A 17,655-nucleotide genomic window follows, 5' to 3' on the forward strand; every position below is an offset into this window, starting at 1 on the left:
GTAATGCATGGTGGAGGTGGCAAAATACTGTGGAGAATGGATGTTGTTATTATGCCATGTAATATAACTACATGTACGCCAGGTACTGTAACTACACTGTAACTGATCAGCACCAAATCAACAACACTCCAGCCCTCCTCTTGCCTCCCAGCTTTTGTGATGATATAAAATTATGCAACAACATAATTACAGTAATCATTTTCTATCATCACAATCTTGCTCAAAATATTGTGAGTATACTGAATTGTAAACCTAGTATTGTGAATGGAATTGCTGAGTATCGTTGCACCCTTATGAGCAATTAAACATTCCTTTCATTCCAACTAATGCCAGTGAAACTAGAAGGAGATACACAAAGACACACACTGCACTTAACTTCCTACATCTGCAACAGATCACACAGGAAATCACCATAAACACACCAACAAAACATTATAAACTCATATGTGGAATAAAAAAATGGGAAGTATTTTCACAACACTAGCAGTGAGGGTCGAGTGCATTTGCACAGCGAGCAGTCACTAATAAAAGCATTGACACATTTACAGAACTGTAATAGCTTGTTAACAACTCCTCTGCATGTCCCCTAAACTCTATGAAGGTCTGTTCACTGTAGGAGTTGTTATTGTGGGGTTTCTGTTTTTTTGTTTGCAGTTACGCCCCCACATATCCCGAAGACATGACTGAGTTATCAGCTCCAACCGCATCATTGAAGTCTTCAAGACAAAACAACACAGAGGAACAGCCGTGTAAAGTGAAACCAAAACAAAGCCAAAGCCTAGACTGATACAGTACAAACAACCAAAGCAGGCCACTGTTATATACTGACAACCTTAGGGTTTGTTAGGCTCTACACTTCTCTTCTCAAGATCCTTTTGGTCTGAAATATAACAGAAATAATAAAACTTGAAATAAGAGGCATGAAACAGCAGAGCATAAAGCTGCTTTATTTAGAAGATAAAACTGAACACAACTGTTTGATGTGAACTGCTGAAATTAAAGAGCAGTGAAGCAGAAGTGAACTAGTGTGGTTTTAGCAAACTTACGAGAAAAACTTCCATGTACCAATGCTCTTGGAGTGAGAACATAATGAATGAATAACCATAAGGGTGATGGTAATTGTTTTTACTGGCCTGGCATCATCGATGTGGGCATAGTCAATCTGAAATTAATTTGATTGTGTAAAGCACATGGCCAACAAATCAGAATTAAGAGACCATCAAAAAAGCACTGAGTTATCAAGTCATGGCCAAAGTTATCAATGTATTAAAGCCTGCATATTTCATAACATGCCTTATTATGAATGTATATAAGTACCAACATTAGGCTTCTAGTGTTAGCCTGCATTATGGATGTCAAAAGCGAAGCCAATGAAATGAAACAAATGCAGATCATTTTTAGGCCTATAGGCTTTAAATTCATATGCTATTTATGTGGAATCAGGAGGCATATATACCTAATTCTAACATTTTATTGCTTTAGGCAAAATGGCGCTTAAATCAGTCAGAGAATACAGTATAAAGTCTGGAAAGGGAGGAAAATCAGTGGACAGAGGATAAAATGACAGGAGAGAGGACAGAATGAAAGATTTAGAGAGTCAGTAACGGAGGCCTCAGATGAAGTTTCTTGCCAGAGCTCAGAACGTACTGATGTTCATCCTAACAGGGAACTATATCATCATATCATCAATATCATTATTCTCATTGCCTTGTTGATCTATGCAGGATATTGCTGTGCTCCCACTAGGTTCTGGAAAGTAAGTTTAAAGTACTGTCCCACTTTACCTAAAAAGCTGAAGCGGAAAAGACCGTCAGGGTCTATAATATCTAAACAAAAACAATATTCACTACAGTATTAACACATTTACATCTCAGAGGCTTGAGACCACTCACAAAACACAGAAGATATGAAAATGTTGCATACATCCTGGTGCATTTACCAAAATGTCCCACTACTAATCTCACCCTAAAAGTGTTATCACTCAAAAGTATAAGTATGCAACTAAGCAAACACAACTAGGACCTCAGACTTCTGAGGTTTATCAGCTTATTCTGGACCAAAAGGAGATCAAATTAAAGAAGCGAGCCTAACAGGTTCAGTTCCTATGCTGACTGATGCTGTTTGTACTGGATGCAAACTCGACTGCAGTTCCATAGTAAGTGTGAAGCAGCAAACGAGGCTGAAGTTGGCTTCTTCTTCAGATTTTCCGTTCCACCTTAAATGGCGCAGCCGTACCATTCTAGCCAGCTACCTCTCAACCTTACATTCACGATACTGCTGCAACATTTAAGGTGGAACGGAAAATTCGAATTAGGAGCTGGTGAATTCAGAGCCCTCCTCAGCGATGTTTGAGCCGACCCGGCTAATGTTTACTACTGCGAGCGTTAAAGTACGGAAGTGCCTTTCTAAAACTACAGACACCTGCTGAGAGAGGCGGATGATCCTCGCTTTGTTAACCGTCCCTACAGCTCCGTAACCAGGATCGCAGAGCAAACACACACACACACACACACTGCCACAGCGGTTAATGCTGATTCAGGCGAAAACTGACCACTGTCTGACACGTTTCTCCAGTTAGACATGATTAACGAAAACAGAAGCAAAAGACAAGAACAGATACGCTGAGTAAACCAAAAGCTGCCAAAGCAGGTTTTCAGTAAAGTTCATGCGTTCAAGCGGCTGTACACACTTCCATTGATATTAGTCCATTTCAACGTGAACGACTAACAGGGTAGACCTCCGTGCTCATTTACTAACCTCACTCTGAACGCCACACTTAAGAAAGCTGCAGGTTTCACTTCACTATAGCGCAGCAACAGAGAGTGGACTTTATATAGACGGAGCAGCAAACTTACGGTCCGGCTCCGCGCGACCTGTGACTGTAGCAAAACCAGCTCACTACGTTCCAACGTCACGTTACAGCTCGCGAGCTGCTTTTTTTGAGTTCCACGCGGGTCGCGCGCTCTGCCCTCTCACATGCGCTAGAGGGGGGAGTGTAGCTCAGAAGTGAGAGCTGCGCATGCGCGCGAACGAGGGACTCGTTTCGATCATTCCCGCTAAAGACGAGAGTCACTGAATTCACTGAAACACACCATTCGAAAGAATGAACGGAATCATTAAATATGAAACCAGTGGTTACTTAAGGAAATGGTTACCCCAAAAAGAGAAAATAACAACAACAGCATATAATAATAATAATAATAATAATAATAACTCCGCTGTGGCGACCCCTAAAGGGAGCAGCCGAAAGAATAATAATAATAATAATAAATCACATTTACACATTTAGAACACCAAAGACATATTGGTGTCCTACGTTTTACAGCAGATCTATGAGAATAGCCTAATATAAATAAGGCTGGGCAATATTGCAAGATTTATCGTTTTAGTGATAAATGATGTCACATTATGTCACAGGATGTCACAGTATGCTTCTCTGAGTATATTTTGGACATCATCTGTACCTAAAACACTGATAAGCATAATTAGTCCTGTTTAACTGGAATTTAAACTGGAACTAATTTTGTGCAGCACAGTATGTCAATGTTAAATACAAATCACTGGACTTGTAGGTTTGGGCATATTTTTTAAATGTGGCACTACTTTGTCTATTATACTGTCACCCAAAGGATACTTCTTACTGCTAAATTAGACTTGTAGCTCCAATGCCAATCTAAAGAAGCAAACCTTCGGTGTTATGGCATGGTCATGGTTTACTGCCTACATTTTTAAAAAAAGTTAAAAACTGTGTACATCATTTTTTGTGAACCTTTCCTTTAAATGTAAATGTAAAAGTTTAGTTCAAAAGTTTAATTCATATTCACAAGCATAATGTTCGTGCTTGGGTGTGAAATTAACTTAATGGCAACGTAAACTTTAAGGTAGTTAAACAACAACAACAACAACCTTCAAGAAACGACCCCAAATTATAATGTACAATATTTAAACTTTTGTTTTATTGTTACAGTGTGCCCGTGACCCAGGAGAAGCGGCTTAGAAGTGTGTGTGTGTGTGTGTGTGTGTGTGTGTGTGTTACAGTGTGGTGCATCTAGGTTTAAGTTAGAAAGATTTTCATTACAAGTCTTGGACTTGTGAATCGGTTAGTCCAGTTTACTGAATCGGTTCAAAACTATTAATTCACTCACGAATAAGTACATGTTAAAGAAGATAAACCAAATTCTTCTCAATGTTACAGCGGGCTCCTCAAATACTTATGTAATGTAACATTTTTAACGACGCCTTTTGGCATAACAACGTGCATAAAAGAGCATATATGCTAAAGAGAGTTCGATTTAATTGGACTTGTCAATCGGTCCGAACAATAATGAATCGAATCGGAAGAACGATTTGATCACGAGTTGGTTCGTCGTTACTAACCAACGTAAACGCTACCGGTAAAGAAGACTCTATGGGAACCGCGCAGCCAAACACAGCCATTTTCTGCATTTTGCCACATTACAACCACACAGCATGACCTTCAGATAACCGAAAACTTTTCATTCAGCTTCATGAACAAAAACGGTGTACATTTCCAACCCACATGCGCATCCCCCCCCCCTCCTCTCCCCTCTCTCTCAGAGCGAGCTGCTGCCTGATAAATTATTCAAGTAGCCCACGGCTCCTGCAGCAGCGATACCACAACCGAAGGATGTTTTGTGGAGAGACCGACCCAAACACCACAACCGAGTTAAACCAGCGCCTCAAACGTAATTCCTTTACGCGTTTTGTTGTCTCTACACGCGTCCGTCCGTCCGTCCCAGAGACCTCACCTCATCTCTGGAGGTGAGCTGTCAAAACAGCCCGCAGCCGCTGGAACGAGGCTGAAGTGGGGGCTTCCTGTTCGCCAACGTCTTCAAATTTCCCCGTCCCACTTTAAAAGATGCTGCAGTTAAATTCACTATTTAAGGTGGAACGCGAAAATTCGAACAAGCAGCCGGCGAATAGGAAGCGGACTTCCAGCTTCGTGCCATCGGAGTTGTTTGTAGTGAACGGCGGCGTAAAGCGGGCTGAGGAGATTAATTAAACCCTGCTCGTCGTCAGCGGGAGCAAAAATCATCCACCACATCATCCTTACGTCGATTCCGTTACCGTCGCCGTGCTGTAAAGAGGATAAAGGGAGAGTCATTACCTCGACTGAGCTGCTTCTGTCCTCTCGGCTGTCGACAAGCTGCCGCTATATTCCTCCAAGTCAGAGACTCTTTCCCTCTCACTGTTTCTCCAACTGCCTCAAGTATTTAGAGCACGGCTTTGTTCACGTGACCGCGAGCGCCCTCTCTCATTGGTCGAGTCGGGTCCGGTAGAAACGTGCACCTGTGTTAAAGAGCTCCCCTGGTGCAGCAGGAATCGGGGGGCTTGGGTGATGTGTAAAGGGGGTCGGTGTAGCAGTGTGCTGTGTAACCGTGTTGGTGTAAAATGCGTTTCCATGATGTGTAATTGGAGAGATGATGTTGCTTAGTAAGGACGAGTAATTTTGTGGGTGGGTGGAACTTACCACCTCATTTCTGCAGACCCTAAAATTAGTACTCGGTTAACCATTCAAGGTGCCAGTTTTTCAATACTGAAAGCACTTTTGGGGAATTCCTGAGGTTTCATCGTAAAAAGACAGAGAAAACATACAGAATTTATCCCTACTGAAAAATCGCCATTACTGACTTTGCTTTCTAATAGGAACCGGCTTAGTGGTTTCCGCTAGAGACCAATCATTTACCGTAGAATAACTTCAGATCCCAGTGGGACATCATTGAATGCATTTAGAATCCACCACTGGTCACCTGTTAAACCATTAGCATCCTCTGCACTGTGATATCAACACAGTAACAACTGAGGAGAACAGACCTTGTGTAGAAGACTAGTCCCCGTTAGCATCCAGTGTTGTAGCATTTAGTGCTAGCTCATTAGCTCCTCTGAAGAGGCAGCCTTGTTTACTCATCCAACAGAAAAGCTAATGATTTCCCAGGGCTGCTGTTAAATAACAAAATATATTTTCAAATTTCAACCTCTATCATCTGAAAAGTAAAATAGTACAAAGCCTACAGCCATAGTACAAACCTAATTTTGGCCAAAGTCTGGTTGCAGTTATCCCTATATAGCTCTTAAAGATACTTGAATATCAGAATTAGCCACAACGTACATCTCTATTTGAAATATGATACAAAGATATTGTACGTACAATAAGTCTATACCCTCAAAACATAGAACTCAACAAGGATATTGTGTAAAAAAAAAAAAAACATAAACGTATTATTTATATGTTGTGCTATTCATTCACACAATGAGCCAACCAGTCTGTGTAGTTTTCCCCATGAAAGAGTGAGAAATTAATCTATAAGGTACCATGAGTTTTGGCACATAAGGTATTTCACTGGTTCGCTACTCTCCTATCCTGGAGCCCACCTGCACTGCAGGGATTAATACTTAGCTGTGCTGTAACACACCCAGTAACTCAATTAGGACTTATTAATGACCTGATTAGCTGAAGCAGGCGTGTTGGAGCAGAGAAAGCACTAAGACGGTACCTGAAAATCACCTCTACTCTGAACAGTGTGCAAGAACGCTGTCTGAAATCATAACTTTCATCAAATAGCAGGTTAAAAGTATCCACAATGCATTACAATATTTGGTCGAAATGGGAAAAATCAAAGGCAATCAAAGTTTAGATGAGGACAGAACATATAGTGCTGTGCAAAAGTCAGAGACCGCTCTTCATTTATTTAATTTCTAGTCAAAATGGCCATTAAGTACAAATTAGGACAAATGGAAAACATACTCAGAAACCTCAACAGCTGGCTATAATAAGCTCACCGGACAAATAATTTGTCACTTGTGACTGAAACGTTCCTAATAAGGTGGAATACCTCCACAAGCACATATAACAGCTGTGATTCGGTTTGGCATTTGCTTTCCCTGGCAACTTACTTGTTTTTCCAGGTAGTCCCACAGACCTTTGTTTTCAGTTTTTTGTGCCTCTTTGCCCACTGTAACGAGGCAACATTGTGTGCAGAAATGAATAAAGGCATCCCACTCTACTCCATATGTTCATGGTATGCAGTTCCCTGTGAAATGTTCTTTCAGAAATTGGTTGTGAAGGACCTGTGTTGACTTCTAGAAGCAATTCTTGCCTGGAAGTGAAACGGTTTTTATTCACAAGCTGTGGAACACCACAATTCTGAAGCCAAAATTCTGATGAAAATTTCTGGTAGACCTGTATGACTGTACACTTCTATATGCACCTGCAAATTCAGCTACCTTCTTCACACTATGGCCTTTGGCACATCCAAATGCCATCATTCCTTTTTGCCAATCATTAACCTCTGCCATTTTCCACACATCAAATGAGACATTCACTGAACCGTACCACCTTTTCTCAATCTATGAATCCTGTCGCACACCCCACAGGTATTTATAGCCAGGTCATCCTCACACAACATCATCTGCAGGCGTGACTCTTTTTTGTCTGAAGAGCTTATCTATTTCTCCAGTATTTATAGTGTCCACTCTTTAGCTTCCATTATTATCAGAACACTCACTTTCAGGTTTTCACAGGAATGTACAGGTATATGTTCCAGATTTCAAAAGTCTAAAGTTTTCTGCGTCTCACAAAGCAAGTAATTTAAAACACATTCAGTGACGTTGAAGTCTGGACTCTGGGATTGTCAGTATTTTGTTCAGCTTCTTTGTTTAGTATGTCTGTCTCCTTTTCTCAGTGAGGCATCTTGACAGCCACACGTCCTTTCAGACCCATCGCACTGAATTGTCGTCTCACACTGGAAGGATGGACAAATACAACAGTGAATTTTTCAGATCTGAAGCAGCTTGATTTTCTTATCTCTCTCAAATATAAAAGCTTTCATTTCTGCTCATCTGAAATGGTCAGTTTTAGTGGTCTATCACGTCTTGCAGGTGGTAGTTAGGAGCCCCATTTTCTCTGTAGCTGTAAAGGGGAGCGAGGTAGTGGACACGTGTGGAAGTAAGCGACTTTTATTAAGGGCAAATCCAGGGTCATGGTCAGAACAGTCCAAGGTCATATAGTCAACATGAAGCGATCGGGGGACAGACATGACAAGATAAACACTGAACAGGATGCAAGGTTACAAACAGCACAAACACGACAAGCAAACAACAACCAGCGAAGACAAAGGGCAAACACAGGGCTTAAATAAACAGGGATAACAAGGGACAGGTGCAAACAATCAGGGGCGGAGTTACAAAAACAAATGCACATGGACAGGACTGGGAGGGGCCAATCGTGACAGTAGCTTTTAATCACTGTTCAAACTTTTGACTGGAAAATTAATAACTGAAGAGTGACTTCAGACTTTTGCATAGTACTATGTGTTGCTAGTATATTACAAAATAAAAGTGGAATTCATTGAAATGTATTTTTTATAAATTACAACTTCAAATTTATTATTTTATACCCGAAAGTCTATTGATGTCAGTAGGATAGTAGAATATTTTTATCTTTCAACATTCATTGCTTTACTCTGGTTACTTTCCTTGAAACTACGTTCCTAAGTATGGTCCCTTGAAAATATGTTGCAAGTCTGATTCCACAATAGGCTTGCGAGCCAACCAACCAGCACAAATGAAGAAGATGTGGCCCAGCTAAGATGCTGTCAGAGAGGTGGTGTTTATGGAATAATTCCCACTGCTGCCCATTACCTTAGTAACTTCATCAGGAGCCTTTGCTGATTAGTTTACAGAAGCAGGTGTGCGTGAAATGAACACAAAAGCAAGCGATAGGCTTTATGCAGAGGCACAAACAGGCCGGCCAGCGGTGTACACATCCCTGGGGGCTGTGTATGGAATGAGTGTTGTAATGATACATATTGGATAGAGGGATGTGGAACGTTACAGCCTGTGACTGCAGATTAGGCGCTGAGAGTGCAGAAGCAGATCCTTAACACTACAAAGTGAAACGTTTCAGCTCCAGAGGCATGAAGGCAGTCCAGACACTCCTGTACAACAGCATGCCATACAGATGTACAGTACATACACTCCCATGTGACAGGCTGTATTTTTATAACACCTCAAAGGAAACAGTGTTGTTTTGTGTTTGACGACGGACAGGTGTTTTTATGTACAGCAACAATAATGTAACAGTAAATAAAATAGTAAAATAGTAAAAGTAACAGTAATGGTAATGGTGCTGTTAGATGATTAAAGTATTTGTGTTGTTAATTTTGACTGATCCCATTTTCTCAAATTTGACCCTAAAGAAGGATTTTTTTCAGTTTGATTAGCAATGCATTTTGTTACAGTCTTATGCAAAACCTTTGGCACCCCATTATATTTTAATGGCAAAATTACAGTTTTTTGGGTTTTTTTTGCCTAATTTAGCGTAATTCAGTATCATTATAATAATGTTAAGGTTGAAGTCACATGAAAGTAAAAAGAAAGAATCCCGTGTTCTTTGCATTGAACGTAATTTCCAATTTTTATCACTGATGTCCACTGACAGCAACAGTTGTTGTATGTTTCAACCAATGAGCATTTATATTATATATCACTCAAACAGACAAAAACCTCCAAAATGGTAGCTTTATAGATGACCAAGAAAAACAGCTCTTAAATTACAATGTAGATAAATGTAACAAGATTTTATTCTAAGTCATTTTGTTCTATTCATCATTAGGTTTGATCACAATATAAAGATGGGCTGCTGCTTCAAATTCATTTAAAAAATGAAAGGCGATAAAATTTTGTTCTGACAGCAATGATATACACTCAATAGTTCCAATCGCACTGATTGTATTCTCTCACTTTTGCTTATACAGATTGTTGTGTATACGGATTCTTGTGAAAGTCAAGGTTCCTGAGAGGAACTGGAGCTCCACTTTACTGTTGCTTTTGTTAGTTTGCTGTTCATTGATTTATCCATGATTCTCCTGCAGGCACCATCCAGCATAGTCTGCCACAGGAGCCTATTGTAGAAAACCATTTAAAAGATGTATTTGAAAGATGGCTTCAAACACATTTTCTATCATAGCAATTATACAAACTGCACAAAAGTGAATGCTGGTATCAGCAACAGATGCACCTTAAAAGGCCCATATCATGGAAAGCATGTAAGTGTGTAATTAATGAATTCATGTAAGCTGTGATCTCACAAAAAGCAACAAATTTACATATATCCACCTTTGCAGCTGCAGACATTATTAAGAGTGTTCAGCACAGGTTACTTTTTGACTGATGCACAATACAAGGCAGCCTGTCACATCAGAGGTGAGGTTTTATATATATATATATATATATATATATATATATATATATATATATATATATATATATATATATATATATATATCACTTTTGTCATAAGAAAACCTTGTATGTCTAACTTTACAGGAGAAGGAAAAAAACATCCTTTACTTTCATCATGAGTCAGTGGAACCGGACATCTTTCAAGTCTTTTTGGGCCATTTCTTTTGGTCCATTCTTCATGAAATTTACACACAATGTAAAGAACAACAGGCCTTTTCATATTATGTCAAAAACTGAAAAACGACAAAAATGGAGATACAAGGTTTTCTTCCGACAGCAGCGATACATATATATATATACACACATATATATATATACACACACACACATACATATATAAATATATATATATATATATCAGTCTTTAAGGCACAATAACAAAAACAGACCGAGATAAAAACAATTTTAGAAAATGGTCATATAAAAATTAATTATGACTGTTTTTCTTACATAAAAAATAGCACACATGATAAGTGGATCAAGGGAAAAGGTAAAATGCAAGAAAAAAGAGGTAGTATATCACTGCTGTTGGAACAAAACCTTGTATCTCCAAAATGATAACTTCACAAGAGAGGCAAAAAACACATTTTACTTTTAACGTAAGTCAGTAGAACCAGATTTTTACCATATCATTTTCGGTCATTTCTTTAAGTCCATTCATTGTAAAATTTACACATAGTGTGAAGGGCAACAGGCCTTTTCAAACTATGTCAAAAATAAAAAAAATGACAAAAATGAATTATATAAGGTTTTGTTTTCACAGCAGCGATATGCTCTTTAAAGTATCTCAATGCGGTAACTGAAAAGACTGGGTAAGTTTAATTTGTATAGTTCCTTTCTCACATCCAAACATTTGCACTAGCAACAGCAACAACTACTACTACATAATCACCCCAAAACATAGCCATTAAACAAAAATAAACAAGGACAAAATCAGCCAAAAGGCAACTTCTATTTCCAGCGGTACAACAATAACCGTTTATCATTACTCTCTCTCTGATCCACACATAGCTGCATCTCTGGAAGTAAAACTGAACATCGCATCATCTTCTATCAGCCAGGCTCCCCTTCTCTCTGGGGGAACTAATAACTCCCTTGTCATCTGTATTAGGGGTGACATAATTTAATATAACCATGCATGTTTTTGCATAAATGCATACATTAGGGGGACTCAACCTACAACCCTGTAAGCTGATTAGACTAACTCCGCCTTCTCTAATTTCACTCCCTGCTCTGTTTCTCCACTGCAGCACAATGATTCAAGGCATGGACGCATATTACTTTATTATTTATGTCTTTTATTTTGATATTTATTAATCATCACCAGAGTGACAGCCACTGTTCCTAGTGTCTGTGTGAGACAAAATACAATCACTAAATAACTGTGACAAAATGGGGTATCTGCAGTCAGTATGAGGAGCATCATAAGACGCTTTAATCTCTCATCAATATGCATGAACTCTCAGGAATTACTGAAGCTCAGTTTTCAGCACTGCAAGCAACACACACTTTCGAGAAAAATCAACACCTCCACTAAAGCATACAGTGTGCACACTGCTCATCAAAGGTTTGGGGACACCTTGCTTTCTGTTGGGATATCCAAAGCTGCTCTGATTTAGTTCTGAAATGAAAAATTTCACTAACTGAAATCGCAATGTTTAATGTATAACCTCAAACTGAATGCATTTACATGCACACTAATAAGAATCAGTGAGTCAGCTGACTATTCCTGTGGTCATGTTAACAGTACTCTGATTTTTCATAGGGATTAAGGTCATTATCAGATTTTGATAAACCCCATAAAGACATTTGGATTTTAGCTCAATAATCAGATCATTTACAGATCAGTGCATGTAAATCATTAATCTCATATCTTCCGCTTTCCTATGTCTGACCATATTTGGACAGAACCCAAGAGAAAAAATGTCACCTGCAAAGCAGTCAATGCTACAGCCTTAATGCAACACTGTGGACAATTACTAGCACTTTGATGGATCTATAAAACCTCATGGAAAACATATACCACTAAAACCCCTCCCTTCTTTCTTGCTACTGCTTTTTTTCTAACTACTGAGTTCAGGTTTTTCAGCCACATTCATTGCTAACAGGTGGATCAAATTAAGCACATACTGTAGCTTCGCAGTCTTGATAGACAAGCACTGGCAGTAGAATGGCTCGTACGGATGAACAGTAGCTTTAAACGTGGCACTGTCATAGGGTGCCACCTCTGCCACAAGTAAGTTTTGTAAAATTTCTGTGCTGCTAGATCTGTAAATGCTATTACTGTGAAATGGTACAGTCTAGGTGCAACAACAGCTTAGCCACAAAATAGTACACCACACAAACTCACAGAGCAGGGCCACCAAGTGCTGAAGTGTTGTGTTGATGAGTTAGGAGTATTGCTCAAGGACTAATTTTTGTCCCCTGTTTTGTTGTGGCCTACTCCACCTGCTAGCTAGGTCTCCTTCCTTTCACATAATGCTACCAAGCTGCAAGGGTGAAGGCTAGCAGGTGCTTCATCTGAGATACGTGTAGTGCCGCCGTATCTTTTCAAACTATTACTCATGCAACACCATTTGACTGCTCAACACATTTGGAGGAGAACACTAAGCAACATCAGTTAACACTCATCCACAAAGGCTTGCATCATGCTGAGTGAAGGGAGAAAGGAAGGACCAGCCTGCTCACCCAGAAAGAGCATTGGATGTACGTGGCATCTTCAGAAAACTGTGGCAAGATATTTGTATTTTATATGATGTGCTTCTTCATCTGTGTTTGTTGTCAAGTTGCAAAAGTACCAAAGAACTGTGTACCATATATGCTGTTTAAATAGAAAGGAAATGGACCTGAGGTTTTTTCATTATCAGATTATTAACTAAACAAAGCCATTAATGTCAATTGAATTATTGCCGAAATCTGAATCTGGTTTTCTGCAGTTATCACAAAATTTTATACTGATAGATGCACTCATTGCTAATATTGCTAATACTGAGTCTCAAATGTGTAAACCTGTCTTATGCATAAACTTATGCATATTCACTATAGCAATGTTGAAAAAAGAATAACAGCTGACATGTACAAGAAAACACATTATTTCTTAAGTAAAGGTGCTATTAATCATAACATAGCACTATTATGCCTTGTATGTGTAAAACTCACTCTCACCAATGTATATAATAAAAAAGGAGAAAATCCTTGAAAGTGGTCTATAATAACATTTTAAAATGAAACACATTCACATTGCTGTGTTAGTACAGACTCAGAGACTATTGTGGTTGCTGTTGTGTTGTTTCTGCTTAATTGTGGTTGTCATGCAGTTTCTTTTCTCATTAGTTCCTCAATTTTGATGCAAAACACTGCATAGCTCCTAATATGAAGCATCTGGACTGTTTCTCGGTGTAATACATCTGCACATGTAACATGTTCAGCAACTACATCCAATATGAGGCAACAAGGCCTCAGTTAGAAGACAATATAAATGTGTTGTGGTTTCTATACATGAATAATAGTTTTATACTATAACCTATCCCTTCAACCATATGGATAATGTTCCACCAGAATGTCCACCTATCCATATGGTATTCTTGATGAAGTACAGAAGAGGCTTACCGTTGCCTTCCATGCATTTGAATTAATGTGTTGCTCTTGGCACCTCTGTGTTGGTCCATCGTGGGCATTGCTTCATTTTGCTGCTGCCCAAAATAAGTGGGAGATTTAGTCTGTCTCATCTGCTAAGACATTACTGATAGATAGGCCTTCACTTCTAACAAAGGCAGTTCTGCTAGCACCCTGGAGGCCCACTACTCTGCACTCCTTAGCGTTTTCCCTGTATCCAGTGCACCTGGTCCAACAAATCCAGAGTTTATCCTGAGAAACACTGCCCTAGTCCATATGAACATTTTTGGCTGTTTGATATTAAACACAGACATCTAAAGACTGTAAAACACATTCCATATGTTTTATTTTATTTGAAGCTTCGAACATTAACATATATTGGGGGATATTTCTTACAACATTAAATATCTTGTCTTTATACTGTTAGAATATGTTAGATTACAGATCAGCAGTTTTACACTGATTCTTTCAATAAAGTGCCCTGGCATGAAGCTAACTGAAAAATGTGATGAAACTTGACTAAATGACAGTGACATATCTAGAACTTCCAGAAGGCCTGCAGTCTAGAGTTTTTCTCACCAAATTCTTCCCACCCATTTGAAATCAAACCTTAATTGATTTTTGAGTTTGGAACCTTTTTATTTAACACAAAAATGGTCCATTCAAATGATATTATTTTTCTCTCTATTTTACTGTCTTGTCTTATTGTACAGAATTCCTCATTGTTTAGAAAAGCACTAATCTATATGGTTAATTATATAGGTGCATGCAGTCTACAGGATGCTCTGCAACACACTGTAAAAGTGAAAAAAAAATCCAATAAACTATTACAAAACAAAGAATAACCAAACATGAAACGTTCCTTGTTTGCTTTGTTTTCCTGGATATCTTTGGCTTTATTGTTCATCATTAAATTCTGTCATTCTGTACGTGCATCTGTGTGTGCATGTGTGAGGCTGGGAGTCTTCAATTTAATCAGGTCGTCTTTCCCCATGGGACATCCAAATGCCCCCAAAAAAGCAACAACAAAAAGCCACCCCTACCTGAAACTGTGCAGAACAAAAACACCACAGATGGCTCTCTCTCTTTCTCTCTCTCTCTCTCTCTCTCTCTCTTGGACCCCTCTCTATTCCTTATTCACTTTCTCTCTGCAGCCTCAGTATCTCAATGAGCTGGATATCCAGTCCCACCCAGGAGACTCTGCTCTAAACTGTCTTTTCTTTAAAAGGGTCAGCATTTCCAGCACAAAGGCCAGCAGCCCAGACTATTTACTGCAGTCAGAAGGGGTTTCCATTCACTGCAGCTGAAAGGACTTAAAGGAATAGTTTGGTGAAAATAAAGTTCATAACATATATAGTTTCACACTGGAGCTATGAAGCTAAGGTAGCTTATTGCATTAGCATTGCATTAACTGGATGCCTGTATTAACTGCATACCTAAGTCATCATGCTGTGTTTTGGGGATTTTGGGGATTCCACCTCTCTGGTGGAAATGTGTAATTGCACGCAAGGTACGGAAGAACTTTCAGTAACATGGGTTGCGTGTCGGACCCCTTCCTTGAGTGGATCAATCTAATAACTGTGAGTGCACTGAAAGACTATTCAAAGAGAACTCAGTCAAAACTTGGAGAAGGATGTATCTTATGAGGATGTGAGTGAATGATCTATCACTGTCAATATATCTTCATCAGTGTAATGTTCTCATACTGATGTTCTCATAGACTCCTAGCTATTCCTAATACCAATATTACTGCTATTAATATTAGTAGTATAATCACTTGTAGGTAGTTTGACCAGAGGAGGATGGGTCCCCCCTGGTGAGCCTGGTTTCTCCCAAGGTTTCTTCCTCAGTTCTGAGGGAGTTTTTCCTTGCCACTGTTGCCCCTGGCTTGCCCACCGGGGTGGTTTTGTACATTCTTACAGTCCTGTTAAAACTTTGTCTTTTCTGAAATTCTGTAAAGCTGCTTTGTGACAACATCCGTTGTAAAAAGTGCTATACAAATAAATTTGATTTGACTAATGTTATGTTTGCACTGGAGACCAAAACATTAAGCCGGGCCTTCTTTAGAGGTCTCTAATGGAGAGATAAAGAGATCTATTTATTGGTTTCTGACACTGTATAGCATACTGTCATCTACAAACATGAGCAAAAATCTAGACAAAAATGAGACTTTGAGTTGCCTGCTACTATTGTTTTCAGCTATGAAATATCCATTAGTTGATATAACAACATGTCTTACAGCGTCAGTGTTTTTTGAAAATGCCTGTCCTTTACATTGTGTGTAAAAGTTCATTATGAATGGACCAAAAGAAACAGACTGAAATGACTTGGGGGGAAAAAGTCTGGTTCCATTCATTTACATTAGAATTTACATTAAAAGGATATTTCTTCTGCTGTAAAGTTACCATTTTGGAGACAGCAATGCAAGCAAGTCTTTTTGTGATTACTTAACTATGCACAGAGGTGACTGTGTGATGATTTAGGTGATTTTAATAGCCTTGTAGCTTCCATGCAAAACTAAACAAGCAACTTCAGACACAAACCATGTCTTATCTGATTGGCTACATTAAGCTATGAAGGAAAACTATGTAAACTGGTTTTTCCACAGACCTGTCACTTTAAATGATCTCCGATGGAGAAACATACTCAGTGCTGACAGTAGCCTACTGCTCCTGGCAAAGCCTACTAGTGCCCTTGCTCTGTTTGACCAGATTGCAAGCCCCTGAGGGAGAGAGAGAGAAGTGACAGCTGTTTGATGGGACCCCCGCTGTATCATGCCCTATATGGTATTTTACTGTTTGAAAACTATGAGTCTGGGGAAAACTGAGAGCGCTTTTGGAGTGCAGGACAGAGTGGTCTATAATGCAGAAGAAAGAAAACTGGAGATGAGAGAAGTCTCAGTACATTTCTGGGCAAGATTCCCATGGTGTCCTTCAAAAATGTCAAATATAAGCAATCGTAACAAAATAGGGAGACTAAAATATGGCATTTTACAGGAGAAGGAAAAAACATTCTCAAATTTAATGTATGTTAATGTAAAGTGATTGTAAATCTAAGTCATTTTGGATCATTTCCATTGGTCCATTCATCCTGAAATGGTCCCACAGTATAACATCTTGCAAAAAATGAGGATAAGTTTAAACTGTTTTGACATGACAAGTAGACTAAATGAATGTGCATCGTGTAATTGAATGTAGTCAGACAAAAACATACTCTGTTAAATCAATCAACTTACCACAAACACCACAGCCATTAAATACTCATCAGGTGGATAATAATTACTCACATATATTTTGTTCAAAGTACAGTTTTGCTTGTTTGGACCACGTTTTTATCATATGATTGTGTATCAGAAGAAACTGTACGTCTGTAGAAATGCAGAGAACTCAGAGAACTTTGGCTGGACTTCTGGGCAAATTCTGCCTAAGCTAGAAGGCTGGACCTCCTTAAAGAACAGAGGTAGCACAGAGAGATAAGACTAAAGAACAAAGAAGAGATGAGTGGTGGAGGGAAAGAAAAGGTAGAGGAAGAGAAGCTTCAGATGTGTTCCTCTTCTCGGACATAAAGGGGAATTCCAACAAGTTTTCAAAATTTCACACATCTGAATCAATCCGAATCTTAACAAATTAAGCAGAAATTTGGAAAATTGATGGAATTCCACTTTAAATTATTATTAATTTATAGGTTTGGACTTTTCTAAGAAATTTCAGATGCTACTTTCATTTCTCCGCCAGTATATTGGTATGGAAAGCATTAGTTTTAGCCCTGCACTTTTAG

General features: G+C 39.0%; 1 protein-coding gene across 4 annotated transcripts in view; it reads right to left on the bottom strand.

Moving 5' to 3' along the window:
• LOC108433544 (spermatid perinuclear RNA binding protein) overlaps positions 1 to 5,238 on the bottom strand; it is a 110,093-nt gene extending 104,855 nt beyond the window's left edge. For 2 of the 4 annotated variants that reach the window (XM_017708178.2, XM_017708184.2), the window contains exon 1: positions 5,129 to 5,238. The gene's annotated coding sequence lies outside the window, so the exon portion shown is untranslated. Of the gene's footprint in view, positions 1 to 2,757; positions 2,777 to 2,855; positions 2,968 to 5,128 lie in introns of those variants that run through there. The other 2 variants (XM_017708179.2, XM_017708182.2) reach the window with 2 other exon arrangements.
• Positions 5,239 to 17,655: the final 12,417 nt, after the last annotated feature.

This window comes from Pygocentrus nattereri, chromosome 18 (assembly GCF_015220715.1).
Source record: "Pygocentrus nattereri isolate fPygNat1 chromosome 18, fPygNat1.pri, whole genome shotgun sequence".
NCBI classification, from domain to species: Eukaryota; Metazoa; Chordata; class Actinopteri; order Characiformes; family Serrasalmidae; genus Pygocentrus; species Pygocentrus nattereri.